The sequence below is a fragment of the Lethenteron reissneri genome, unplaced genomic scaffold, assembly GCF_015708825.2.
Source record: "Lethenteron reissneri isolate LAM-NWPU_2019-01 unplaced genomic scaffold, ASM1570882v1 scaffold_1900, whole genome shotgun sequence".
NCBI lineage: Eukaryota > Metazoa > Chordata > Hyperoartia > Petromyzontiformes > Petromyzontidae > Lethenteron > Lethenteron reissneri.
Window position 1 is genome coordinate 29,966 of NW_026891664.1, and position 14,094 is coordinate 44,059.

The 14,094-nt window shown below is 51.3% G+C and overlaps 1 protein-coding gene across 5 annotated transcripts in view; it reads right to left on the minus strand.

The window, feature by feature from the left end:
• Positions 1–151: 151 nt before the first annotated feature.
• The window catches only part of LOC133339560 (WAS/WASL-interacting protein family member 3), a 53,540-nt gene continuing 39,597 nt past the window's right edge, over positions 152–14,094 (minus strand). For 2 of the 5 annotated variants that reach the window (XM_061547666.1, XM_061547665.1), the window contains one exon: positions 152–10,717. The gene's annotated coding sequence lies outside the window, so the exon portion shown is untranslated. The remainder of the gene's footprint in view (positions 10,718–14,094) is intronic. The other 3 variants (XM_061547668.1, XM_061547669.1, XM_061547667.1) reach the window with 3 other exon arrangements.

Here is a 14,094-nt window from a genome sequence, read left to right on the forward strand (position 1 = left end):
TTGCTGCTGCTGCTGTTGCTATGAGCACGCAGAGACGCGAGGGAGTCTGCAAGACACGGCGTTAACACCCCCCCCCTCCCAGTCCCGCACCTCCGACTCACGACACACGAACACAAATTCCGAAGAAACACAGCGACGTTTGTAACAGCAATGGATTCGTGCCGGAGGATTTATTCCGTAGTCACCAGGTGCCCCAGACAGCGGCCTGGATTCTCCGACGACAACGCCCAGACATCGGCGCACGACAGACACACACTCACACATACTCACACACACACACACACGAGGGTTTGCGCGCAGTTCCAAGCGAGAGCGACGTCCGTGTGAATCAAACTTGGTGGTGCTCCTGCCACCGCCTGGGTTCACCGACGATCCCTCTCTGCTGCTGCTGCTGCCGTCGCGAGCACGCAGGAGACGCGAGGGAGTCTGCAAGACACGGCGTGGACACAGCAACCCTCCCCACCCCCCTTCCTCCTACCCAGCCCCAACTCACGACGTGAGAACGCTAATTCCGTGGCAACGCAACGTTTGTAAAAGCGTAACAGAGTTAAATTTCGATTTAAAGATTTCGTGACTGCAGCAGGGATTCATCTTCTTGGTTCTTTCGGTGAAGTCATCACGTAGAAGGGAAATAATAAAATAATAATAATAAAACAATTAATTAATTCACGACGTTTCGGCCACAACGCATTCAGACTGTCTTCTCGACAGACCTGTTCTCCACCTGAGGACGGCTGCTTGCGTTGTGGCCGAAACGTCGTGAGAATTATTTGATTGTTTTATTTTCATTATTTCCATTCTACGTGATGACTTTACCGAAAGAACCAAGAAGACATAACAGAGTTGTTGTTGTTGTTGTTGGGTTGGATCTCGTGAATATATTAAATGTGTCGTTGAAACCCGCCACCACCCGACACGGCCAATTGGTAAAAAAATGTGTCACGTTGACAAAAAAGAGAGTTCATTACTTTAGCCCGCCGGTGTGTTAAAGAGTGAATCCACATTTACAATCCGAGTAACAGCGACGTTTCGCTGGAAACTACATCCGGCACGTTCGGTGCGATTTGCCAGAATAGTGAAGCCATCCACCTGCTTCTGGTCGTAAACAAACAGTGCAGGATGACGATGTCATCGTCGTTGTTGAACCCCTTCAGGATTCGAGATCAGAGGCAGCGGTGAGGGGCTATGCAACTAAGTAATAGATCAGTAATCAGCCACTTAGCGACACACATGTAAGGCATTGCAATGTGTGTTGTGTATTACTTAATACATTCGGTAAAGTCACGCGGCTTCACCGAAAGACCCAAAGAATATGAATTCCTGGAGCCACTAAAGATTTAAGAAGCTTCCAGGCTGCGCCGAGTCTGTAGCCATCACAGCGGTTGAAATTATTTGAATTCTTCTAGATTTCAATTATCCAACTAATCTTGGCCAGCAATAATTAGTTCCGCATAACGCTTCAACGTTATCAAAATCAATTGAATGCCCTTGTTGGAAAGCAAGCTCTGCAACTTCTGCCAGCTGTGTTTGGGAGAATGTAATGTTCCATTGGTGCTCAAGTACAACATCCACATCGCTCGTTTGGTGAGCAAGGCCGAGGATCGGGCCGGAGACTCGCACGGTTACCTGGGTTGAGAACTCGCCCAGACATCTCTCTCAAAGTTGGGGGTGGCAGGAACGGATGCCAGCGTGTCTGATTCCCCATCACCACCACCACCATCCGCTCAGCCTTGACAATAATAAACACAACCTCCATGATGCTCACGCGTGGCTACAGAGCACGGCTCATTGCCATTGATCATAAATAATGCTGCTGCTGCTGCTGTGGGTAGCAAGAGACGTTGACACTCCCTGATGGACGCTGTTGGTTGTCTCTGGCCCCTCCTGTTCAGGACTGGGATCTCTGCCCCGTTGGGGCTTCCTTTCGTTGGAGCTGTACCGAGATGTTTGACGTTTGAGCGAGAGTAGACCAGGGAGAGGTTTCTGGAAGATAAACCGTTAGGACACCCCCCCCCCCCAACCGATTCCCAGCTGTGATGCGAACGCAGTGGCCTGAAATAATAAATAGAGCTGTAGATGACCGACGTATTAACTTGTTATGTATTGTGATTATAGCGCGCTGCTACTGCTATTGTTAATCCGGCTGTCATGGATTGACTTATGCAGCTAGCCAAGGATGCTACGTTTAGATGTGTGTTGTGTCTGTAGCTATTGTAAACTTTCAATCACATTTGTTGGGAAAACTGTTACTACAACGTAAGTTTTAGAGGGGATTGGTTTGGCCCGATTTTTTTGATTTAGTATAGATTTACAGATTTTTTTTTATCTGTATTGTAGTAGGATTGTTATTGGGATCAAACAGAAATGGAATTTTTTGCACTTTCTGTATGCACAAAGGATGGGTTGTGCTTTTTCTGTAGCATTTCATTGTTTACATAATGCGATGTTCAGATTTGCGTACAATTAATTTTAGGTGTATCTTGTCATTTTAATGTTTGTTGCGGTTGACACCCAAATCAAGAGCCGAATGGCTCACAGGGCAAAACCTAATGAATGAAACTGAAACAAATAAAATAACAAAAACTCACGTTTCAAAAAGCGATAGATTTGGGCAGAGAAGATTTGTGGTGTTTACCAGGTGCCACGGAAACCGGCCCGAATTCTCCGCGACGAAGCCCAGACACCATCACGGGACGCACGAGAGGGTTTGCGTGGAGTTCAAACCGAGAGAGACGTCTGTGTAAATGGGACTTGGGGATCTTGCGACTGCCTGGATTCACCGATGATCTCTCTTCCCGCTCTTTGCCGGCGTCGCGAGGACACAGAAGCGAGGTAGTCTGGAAGATAAAACGTCAGGACCCCCCCCCCCCCCCCCCAACTCCGATACGAACGCAAAGCCTGAAGTAGTCGTTGATAATGAGAATGGCAACGGCGTTTAACCTCAAGTAAAACATCCACATCGCTCGTTTGGTGAGCAAGGCCGAGGATCGGGCCGGAGACTCGCACGGTTACCTGGGTTGAGAACTCGCCCAGACATCTCTCTCAAAATTGGGGGTGGCAGGAACGGATGCCAGCGTGTCTGATTCCCCATCACCACCACCACCACCATCCGCTCAGCCTTGACAATAATAAAACACAACCTCCATGATGCTCACGCGTGGCTACAGAGCACGGCTCATTGCCATTGATCATAAATAATGCTGCTGCTGCTGCTGTGGGTAGCAAGAGACATTGACACTCCCTGATGGACGCTGTTGGGTGTCTCTGGCCCCTCCTGTCCAGGACTGGGTTGTAACAGCGGCAGGGGGTTGCGCATCTCCCATTCCGCCCATCGCCACCACCGTCATCCGCTCAGCCTTGACAACGATAAACACAACCTCCGTATGTCCACGTGTGGGCTACACAGCCAAGGCTCATTGCCATCGATAAATAAAGTTGCTGTGCGGGAAGGACAAGAGTCATTGACACTCCCTGGTGGATGGTAATGGCCGTACGGCTTCTCCCCCCTTCCACCCAGGGCTGGGTTGGTGTTGCACAGCAGTGCTGCTGCTTGCTCTGTGCGTCAGCTTGCGTTTCACATTCACCACCACCACCTGCCGAGCCTTGACAACGATAAACACAACCTCCGTGTTCACACTCGTGGCTGCCTAGCAGCACTGCTCACGACCAGTTCATAGTAATAATGTTGATGCTGCTGTGGGTAGCAAGAAACATGGACACTCCCTGGTGGACGCTGTTGGAGTTGCATCAAGGTTGCGTTGAGTTGCAGAGACCGTGTGGAGTTCCACTGAGGAAGTTGCGTGGAGTTGAACCGAGACATCTGCGCTAGGCACAACTGCTGGGGTCCTGTAACATAGAACGTTAGGAGCCCCTCCCCCCTCCCCCCCTCCCCGATACAACCAAATCCTGTAGTAGTAGCAGCAAGGCAAATTCAAATGCACGGCCAAAGGTGTTGCGGTGTTACCAGGAAATTCGCTGTCTGGGTTTTCCCGACGATGCCGAAGACATTCCCACTTCCTTCACGGGACGCACGAGAGGGTTTGCGTGGAGTTCGAACCGAGACGTCTGTTTAAATGGGACTTGGGGATCTTACGACTGCCTGGATTCACCGATGATCTCTTCTTTGCCGGCGTCGCGAGGACGCAGGAGACGCGAGGGAGTCTGGAAGATAAAACGTCAGGAACCCCCCCCCCCCCCCCCCAACTCCGATACGAACGCAAAGCCTGACGTAGTCGTTGATTATTCTGGTCTGCTGGCACTTTGCACCAGACTCCACTCCCGATCCTCGCTCCAGACTCCACTTCTGATCCACACTCCAAACTCCACTCCAGATCGTGATCCTCACTCCAAACTCCACTCCAGATCCTGATCCTGATCCTCACTCCAAACTCCACTCCAGATCCTGATCCTCACTCCAAACTCCACTCCTGATCCTCACTCCAAACTCCACTCCAGATCCTGATCCTCACTCCAAACTCCACTCCAGATCGTGATCCTCACTCCAAACTCCACTCCAGATCCTGATCCTCACTCCAAACTCCACTCCAGATCGTGATCCTCACTCCAAACTCCACTCCAGATCCTCACTCCAGATCCTGATCCTCACTCCAAACTCCACTGCAGATCCTCACTCCAAACTCCACTCCAGATCCTCGCTCCACTCCTGATCTTCACTCCAGACTCCACTCCTGATCCTCACTCCAGACTCCACTGCAGATCCTCACTCCAAACTCCACTGCAGATCCTCACTCCAAACTCCACTCCAGATCCTCACTCCACTCCTGATCCTCACTCCAGACTCCACTCCTGATCCTCGCTCCAAACTCCACTCCAGATCCTGATCCTCGCTCCAAACTCCACTCCAGAACCTCGCTCCAAACTCCACTCCTGATCTTCGCTCCAAACTCCACTCCAGATCAAGACTCCAATCCACTGCTGCTCCTCGCTCCATAATCCACTCCTGATCACCACCACCACCACAACCATCCACAAGGCGATGATGGAGAGACACGCGAGGGTTTGCGTGCGTAAAATCAGTGCTGGGCTCCTGTAACCGCCCGGATTCGCCCATCAACTCTGTCAACTCTCTCGCTCTTCCCCCCCCCACCCCGTTGCAGTTCTTGTTGCCAGCACGCAGGAGACGCGAGTCTGCAACACCCACCCCCCTTCCCCGCCCCGTCAACTCCCGACATACGAACACAAATAAAATAACAAAAACTCACGTGTGAAAAATTAACCCGTAAAAACAAAGTTTTTCACTATAAATCCTTTATATGTGTGGCGGCTAGAGTCCTCTCGTCCTCTGGCTTGAGATGGCTGCCACCTATGGGTCAGATGATTGCCTGCCACCATTAAGCAATTGGTAATTAAATATAATAAAAAATATTTTTCCCTATAAAAGTGTAAAATTACGGAAAATTTTTTCACGAACATTAATTGTCTCGCACAACGAGTCTGTGTGCAAAATGTCAGCTCGATTGGATCACGGGAAGTGGGTTAAAAAACGACCAAAAGATTTGCACGGTCGTAAGCGCGCAAGCAAGTGAACTTAATATAAAGGATTTAAAAAAGCATTAGATTTTGGCAGAGAAGATTTGTGGTGTTTACCAGGTGCCACGGAAACCGGCCCGAATTCTCCGCGACGAAGCCCAGACACCTTCACGGGACGCACGAGAGGGTTTGCGTGGAGTTGGAACCGAGAGAGACGTCTGTGTAAATGGGACTTGGGGATCTTGCGACTGCCTGGATTCACCGTTGATCTCTCTTCCCGCTCTTTGCCGGCGTCGCGAGGACGCAGGAGACGCGAGGGATTCTGGAAGATAAAACGTCAGGACCCCCCCCCTCCCCAACTCCGATACGAACGCAAAGCCTGAAGTAGTCGTTGATAATGCCAATGGCAACGGCGTTTAACCTCAAGTACAACATCCACATCGCTCGTTTGGCGAGCAAGGCCGAGGATCGGGCCGGAGACTCGCACGGTTACCTGGGTTGAGAACTCGCCCAGACATCTCTCTCAAAGTTGGGGGTGGCAGGAATGGATGCCAGCGTGTCCGATTCCCCATCACCACCACCGCCGTCATCCGCTCAGCCTTGACAACGATAAACACAACCTCCGTATGTCCACGTGTGGGCTACACAGCCAAGGCTCATTGCCATTGATAAATAAAGTTGCTGTGCGGGAAGTACACGAGTCATTGACACTCCCTGGTGGATGGTAATGGCCGTACGGCTTCTCCCCCCTTCCACCCAGGGCTGGGTTGGTGTTGTACAGCAGTGCGGCCGCTGCTTGCTCTGTGCGTCAGCTTGCGTTTCACATTCACCACCACCACCTGCCATGCCTTGACAACGATAAACACAACCTCCGTGTTCACACTCGTGGCTACCTAGCAGCACTGCTCGTGACCAGTTCATAGTAATAATGTTGCTGCTGCTGTGGGTAGCAAGAGACATTGACACTCCCTGATGGACGCTGTTGGTTGTCTCTGGCCCCTCATGTCCAGGACTTGGTTGTAACAGCGGCAGGGGGTTGCATATCTGGCTCCCTGTCCCGTCACTGCCTGGAGCTGTACCGAGATGTTTGATTTGAGCGAGAGTAGAACATGGAGAGGATTCTGGAAGACAGAACGTTAGGACACACACCCCCCCTAACCCACCCCCAGCTGCGATGCGAACGCAGTAGCAACGTCTGTAGTGAAAACAAACTTGGGCAAAAGAGTTGCGCTGTTACCAGGTTCCATGGAAACTGCCTGGATTCTCCCGACGACGCCCCAGACATCTGAACTTCCTTTACGGGACGCACGAGAGGGTTTGCGTGGAGTTCGAACCGAGAGAGACGTCTGTTTAAATGGGACTTGGGGATCTTGCGACTGCCTGGATTCACCGATGATCTCTTCTTTGCCGGCGTCGCGAGGACGCAGGAGACGCGAGGGAGTCTGGAAGATAAAACGTCAGGAACCCCCCCCCCCAACTCCGATACGAACGCAAAGCCTGACGTAGTCGTTGATTATTCTGGTCTGCTGGCACTTTGCACCAGACTCCACTCCCGATCCTCGCTCCAGACTCCACTTCTGATCCACACTCCAAACTCCACTCCAGATCCTGATCCTCACTCCAAACTCCACTCCAGATCCTCACTCCAAACTCCACTCCAGATCCTGATCCTCACTCCAAACTCCACTCCTGATCCTCACTCCAAACTCCACTCCAGATCCTGATCCTCACTCCAAACTCCACTCCAGATCGTGATCCTCACTCCAAACTCCACTCCAGATCCTGATCCTCACTCCAAACTCCACTCCAGATCGTGATCCTCACTCCAAACTCCACTCCAGATCCTCACTCCAGATCCTGATCCTCACTCCAGATCCTGATCCTCACTCCAAACTCCACTGCAGATCCTCACTCCAAACTCCACTCCAGATCCTCGCTCCACTCCTGATCTTCACTCCAGACTCCACTCCTGATCCTCACTCCAGACTCCACTGCAGATCCTCACTCCAAACTCCACTCCAGATCCTCACTCCACTCCTGATCCTCACTCCAGACTCCACTCCTGATCCTCGCTCCAAACTCCACTCCAGATCCTGATCCTCGCTCCAAACTCCACTCCAGAACCTCGCTCCAAACTCCACTCCTGATCTTCGCTCCAAACTCCACTCCAGATCAAGACTCCAATCCACTGCTGCTCCTCGCTCCATAATCCACTCCTGATCACCACCACCACCACAACCATCCACAAGGCGATGATGGAGAGACACGCGAGGGTTTGCGTGCGTAAAATCAGTGCTGGGCTCCTGTAACCGCCCGGATTCGCCCATCAACTCTGTCAACTCTCTCGCTCTTCCCCCCCCCACCCCGTTGCAGTTCTTGTTGCCAGCACGCAGGAGACGCGAGTCTGCAACACCCACCCCCCTTCCCCGCCCCGTCAACTCCCGACATACGAACACAAATAAAATAACAAAAACTCACGTGTGAAAAATTAACCCGTAAAAACAAAGTTTTTCACTATAAATCCTTTATATGTGTGGCGGCTAGAGTCCTCTCGTCCTCTGGCTTGAGATGGCTGCCACCTATGGGTCAGATGATTGCCTGCCACCATTAAGCAATTGGTAATTAAATATAATAAAAAATATTTTTCCCTATAAAAGTGTAAAATTACGGAAATTTTTTTCACGAACATTAATTGTCTCGCACAACGAGTCTGTGTGCAAAATGTCAGCTCGATTGGATCACGGGAAGTGGGTTAAAAAACGACCGAAAGATTTGCACGGTCGTAAGCGCGCAAGCAAGTGAACTTAATATAAAGGATTTAAAAAAGCATTAGATTTTGGCAGAGAAGATTTGTGGTGTTTACCAGGTGCCACGGAAACCGGCCCGAATTCTCCGCGACGAAGCCCAGACACCTTCACGGGACGCACGAGAGGGTTTGCGTGGAGTTGGAACCGAGAGAGACGTCTGTGTAAATGGGACTTGGGGATCTTGCGACTGCCTGGATTCACCGTTGATCTCTCTTCCCGCTCTTTGCCGGCGTCGCGAGGACGCAGGAGACGCGAGGGATTCTGGAAGATAAAACGTCAGGACCCCCCCCCTCCCCAACTCCGATACGAACGCAAAGCCTGAAGTAGTCGTTGATAATGCCAATGGCAACGGCGTTTAACCTCAAGTACAACATCCACATCGCTCGTTTGGCGAGCAAGGCCGAGGATCGGGCCGGAGACTCGCACGGTTACCTGGGTTGAGAACTCGCCCAGACATCTCTCTCAAAGTTGGGGGTGGCAGGAATGGATGCCAGCGTGTCCGATTCCCCATCACCACCACCGCCGTCATCCGCTCAGCCTTGACAACGATAAACACAACCTCCGTATGTCCACGTGTGGGCTACACAGCCAAGGCTCATTGCCATTGATAAATAAAGTTGCTGTGCGGGAAGTACACGAGTCATTGACACTCCCTGGTGGATGGTAATGGCCGTACGGCTTCTCCCACCTTCCACCCAGGGCTGGGTTGGTGTTGTACAGCAGTGCGGCCGCTGCTTGCTCTGTGCGTCAGCTTGCGTTTCACATTCACCACCACCACCTGCCGAGCCTTGACAACGATAAACACAACCTCCGTGTTCACACTCGTGGCTACCTAGCAGCACTGCTCGTGACCAGTTCATAGTAATAATGTTCCTGCTGCTGCTGTGGGTAGCAAGAGACATTGACACTCCCTGATGGACGCTGTTGGTTGTCTCTGGCCCCTCATGTCCAGGACTTGGTTGTAACAGTGGCAGGGGGTTGCATATCTGGCTCCCTGTCCCGTCACTGCCTGGAGCTGTACCGAGATGTTTGATTTGAGCGAGAGTAGAACATGGAGAGGATTCTGGAAGACAGAACGTTAGGACACACACCCCCCCTAACCCACCCCCAGCTGCGATGCGAACGCAGTAGCAACGTCTGTAGTGAAAACAAACTTGGGCAAAAGAGTTGCGCTGTTACCAGGTTCCATGGAAACTGCCTGGATTCTCCCGACGACGCCCCAGACATCTGAACTTCCTTTACGGGACGCACGAGAGGGTTTGCGTGGAGTTCGAACCGAGAGAGACGTCTGTGTAAATCGGACTTGGGGATCTTGCGACTGCCTGGATTCACCGATGATCTCTTCTTAGCTGGAGTTGCGAGTACGCAGGAGACGCGGGGGATTCTGGAAGATAAAACGTCAGGACCCCCCCCCCCCCAAACTCCGATACGAACGCAAAGCCTGAAGTAGTCGTTGATAATTCGAATGGCAACGGCGTTTTAACTTTACCAGGTGTCCCGTTAACGGCCTGGATTCTCCCGACGACGCCCCAGACATCTGCACGCCCTCCACTCCGCTTGCGCAACACGAAGCCGCGTGGAGTTGAACCGAGACATCGAGACGCAGACCTGGCTCCCTGTCCCGTCACTGCCTGGGATCTCTGCCCCGTTGGGACTTCCTTGGTTTGGAGCTGTACCGAGATGTTTGACGTTTGAGCGAGAGTAGACCAGGGAGAGGTTTCTGGAAAATAAACCGTTAGGACACCCACCCCCCCCAACCGACCCCCAGCTGCGATGCGAACGCAGTAGCAACGTCTGTAGTGAAAACAAACTTGAACAGGTGGCAAAAGAGTCGCGCTGTTACCAGGTTCCATGGAAACTGCCTGGATTCTCCCGACGACGCCCCAGACATCCGCACTTCCTTTACGGGACGCACGAGAGGGTTTGCGTGGAGTTCGAACTGAGACGTCTGTGTAAATCGGACTTGGGGATCTTGCGACTGCCTGGATTCACCGATGATCTCTCTCTCCCTTTGCCGCTGTTGATGCGAGCAAGCAGGAGACGCGAGGGAGTCTGCAAGACACCGTGAACACAAACCCCCCCCCCCGTCCCGCACCTCCGACTCACTACACACGAACACAAATTCCGAAGAAACACAGCGACGTTTGTAACAGCAATGGATTCGTGCCAGAGGATTTATTCCGTAGTCACCAGGTGCCCCAGACAGCGGCCTGGATTCTCCGACGACAACGCCTAGACATCGGCGCACGACGGACACACACACTCACACGCACGAGGGTTTGCGCGCAGTTCCAAGCGAGAGCGACGTCCGTGTGAATCAAACTTGGTGGTGCTCCTGCCACCGCCTGGGTTCACCGACGATCCCTCTCTCTGCTGCTGCTGCTGCTGCCGTCGCGAGCACGCAGGAGACGCGAGGGAGTCTGCAAGACACGGCGTGGACACAGCAACCCTCCCCACCCCCCTTCCTCCTACCCAGCCCCAACTCACGACGTGAGAACGCTAATTCTGTGGCAACGCAACGTTTGTAAAAGCGTAACAGAGTTAAATTTCGATTTAAAGATTTCGTGACTGCAGCAGGGATTCATCTTTTTGGTTCTTTCGGTGAAGTCATCACGTAGAATGGAAACAATAAAATAATAAAAATAAAACAAATTAATTTCTGACGTTTCAGCCACAACGCATTCAGACGCTGTCTTCTCGACAGACCTGTTCTCCACCTGAGGACGGCTGCTTGCGTTGTGGCCGAAACGTCGTGAGAATTATTTTATTTTTATTATTTCCATTCTACGTGATGACTTTACCGAAAGAACCAAGAAGACGTAACAGAGTTGTTGTTGTTTTTGTGTTGGATCGCGTGAATATATTAAATGTGTCGTTGAAACCCGCCACCACCCGACACGGCCAATTGGGTAAGGTTTGTCGCGTGAACAAGACGTGCCAATTCGTCACTAGTTCTAGCACACGATCACATACAAGTGGTGTGCCTCTAAACCTGTTGTTCTTAACCTGGGGTACTCACCCCCCTGGTTATTAACACCACCACCACAATCACCTCCACCACTACAATCATCCACAAGGCGATGATGGAGAGACACGAGAGGGTTTGCGTGGAGTTTGAACCGATGAGACACGTCTGCGTGAATCTCCTGCAACTTCCTGGAATCGCCCATCAACTCTGTCAACTCTCTCGCTCTTCCCCCCACCCCGTTGCAGTTTTTGCTGTGAGCACGCAGGAGACGCGAGTCTGCAAGACACGGCGTTAACACAACACCCACCCCCCCCTTCCCCGCCATACAAACACAAAACAACAAAAAAATCACGTTTGAATAAAATATTTTTAAATTCTTTTTCTAATCACGCTTTAATTAAATGTACTATCCGAGCTGCCCTTCCCCCTGCCCCCTTTCCCCATCACCCCTCCCCTCCTTCCACATCACCCGCCCATGGGCATGGCTCCCCGAGGCTTGCCGTGACTAAGGGACCACGTGGTGATTGACACCCGTGAGTTGAGCGTCGACAATTAGAGCCGTAAAAAATTGATCGTTTAAAAAAATATATATTAAATTTTGATTTAAAGCTTTCGTGACTGCAGGGATTCATCTTCTTGGTTCTTTTGGTAAAGTCACGTAGAAGGGAAGTAATAAAATAATAAAAATAAAACAATAAAATTATTCTCACGACGTTTCGGCCACAACGCAAGCAGCCGTCCTCAGGTGAAGAACAGGTCTGTCGGAAAGACTCATTCGGACGCTGTCTTTCCGACAGACCTGTTCTTCACCTGAGGACGGCTGCTTGCGTTGTGGCCGAAACGTCGCGAGAATAATTTTATTGTTTTATTTTTATTATTTTATTACTTCCCTTCTACGTGACTTTACCGAAAGAACAAAGAAGAAATATATATATATATTCTTTTTCAATGATAGAATATAATATTGCCATCAGTATGACACACCTATACCAAGTTTGCAGTCGATAGCACATTGAGAAGTGGATAAAAATTGAGTTACAATATTTCTTTTTTGAAGATACAGACGAAGGGAGTTAAATAAAAGAGTGTAAAAAAAGCGCTAGATTTTGGCAGAGAAGATTTGGTGTTTACCAGGTGCCACGGAAACCGGCCCGAATTCTCCGCGACGAAGCCCAGACACCTTCACGGGACGCACGAGAGGGTTTGCGTGGAGTTGGAACCGAGAGAGACGTCTGTGTAAATGGGACTTGGGGATCTTGCGACTGCCTGGATTCACCGATGATCTCTCTTCCCGCTCTTTGCCGGCGTCGCGAGGACGCAGGAGACGCGAGGGATTCTGGAAGATAAAACGTCAGGACCCCCCCCCCCCCCCCCCCAACTCCGATACGAACGCAAAGCCTGAAGTAGTCGTTGATAATGCCAATGGCAACGGCGTTTTAACTTTACCAGGTGTCCCGTTAACGGCCTGGATTCTCCCGACGACGCCCCAGACACCTGCACGCCCTCCACTCCGCTTGCGCAACACGAAGCCGCGTGGAGTTGAACCGAGACATCGAGACGCAGACCTGGCTCCCTGTCCCGTCACTGCCTGGGGTCTCTACCCCGTTAGGGCTTCCTTTCGTTGGAGCTGTACCGAGATGTTTGACGTTTGAGCGAGAGTAGACCGGGGAGAGGATTCTGGAAGACAGAACGTTAGAGACCCCCCCCCACTCCCACTGACACAAACACAAGGCCTGTAGCAGCAGTAGCAGCGAGGCAAATGTGAACGTCAAAGTGTTGACGGTGTTACCGGGTCCCGTTAACCGCCTGGAATGGCCGATGACAGAGGAGCAATTTGCGCTTCCTTCCCTGTTGCTCTCCCCCCTCGTACGATGTCTGCAAGACACGGCGTGGACACAGCAACCCTCCCCACCCCCCTTCCTCCTACCCAGCCCCAACTCCCGACATGAGAACACTAATTCTGTAGCAACGAAACGTTTGAAAAAACGCGATAGAGTTGTTGCTTTTGGGTTGGATCGCGTAAATATTTTAAATGTGTCGCTAAAACCCGCCACCACCCGACACTGCCAATCAGTAAACAATGTGTCACGTTGACAAAAGACAAAATAGTTCACCACTTTAGCCCGCCGGTTTGTTCAAGAGTGGATCCACAACATTTACAATCCGAGTAACAGCGACGTTTCGCTGGAAATGACATCCGGCACCTTCGGTGCGATTTGCCAGAAAAGTGAAGCCGTCCACCTGCTTCTGGTCTTAAACAAACAGTGCAGGATGACGATGTCATCGTTGTTGAACCCCATCAGGATTATTCTCAATTTCAATTAATTCTCGAACTAATTTTGGCCAGTAATAATTAGTTCCGCAAAACACTGCAACGGTATCAAAATCAATTGAATGTCCTTGTTGGCAAGCAAGCACTGCCACTGCTGACAGCTGTGTTTGGGAGAAGTTAATGTCCCTTTGGTGCGCAAATAGACATCCACACGTCGCTCATTTGGTGAGCAAGGCCGAGGATCGGGCCGGAGACTCGCACGGTTACCTGGGTTGAGAACTCGCCCAGACATCTCTCTCAAAGTTGGAGGTGGCAGGAACGGATGCCAGCGTGTCTGATTCCCCATCACCACCACCATCATCCGCTCAGCCTTGACAATAATAAAACACAACCTCCATGATGCTCACGCGTGGCTACAGAGCACGGCTCATTGCCATTGATCATAAATAATGCTGCTGCTGCTGCTGTGGGTAGCAAGAGACATTGACACTCCCTGGTGGATGGTAATGGCCGTACGGCTTCTCCCCCCTTCCACCCAGGGCTGGGTTGGTGTTGTA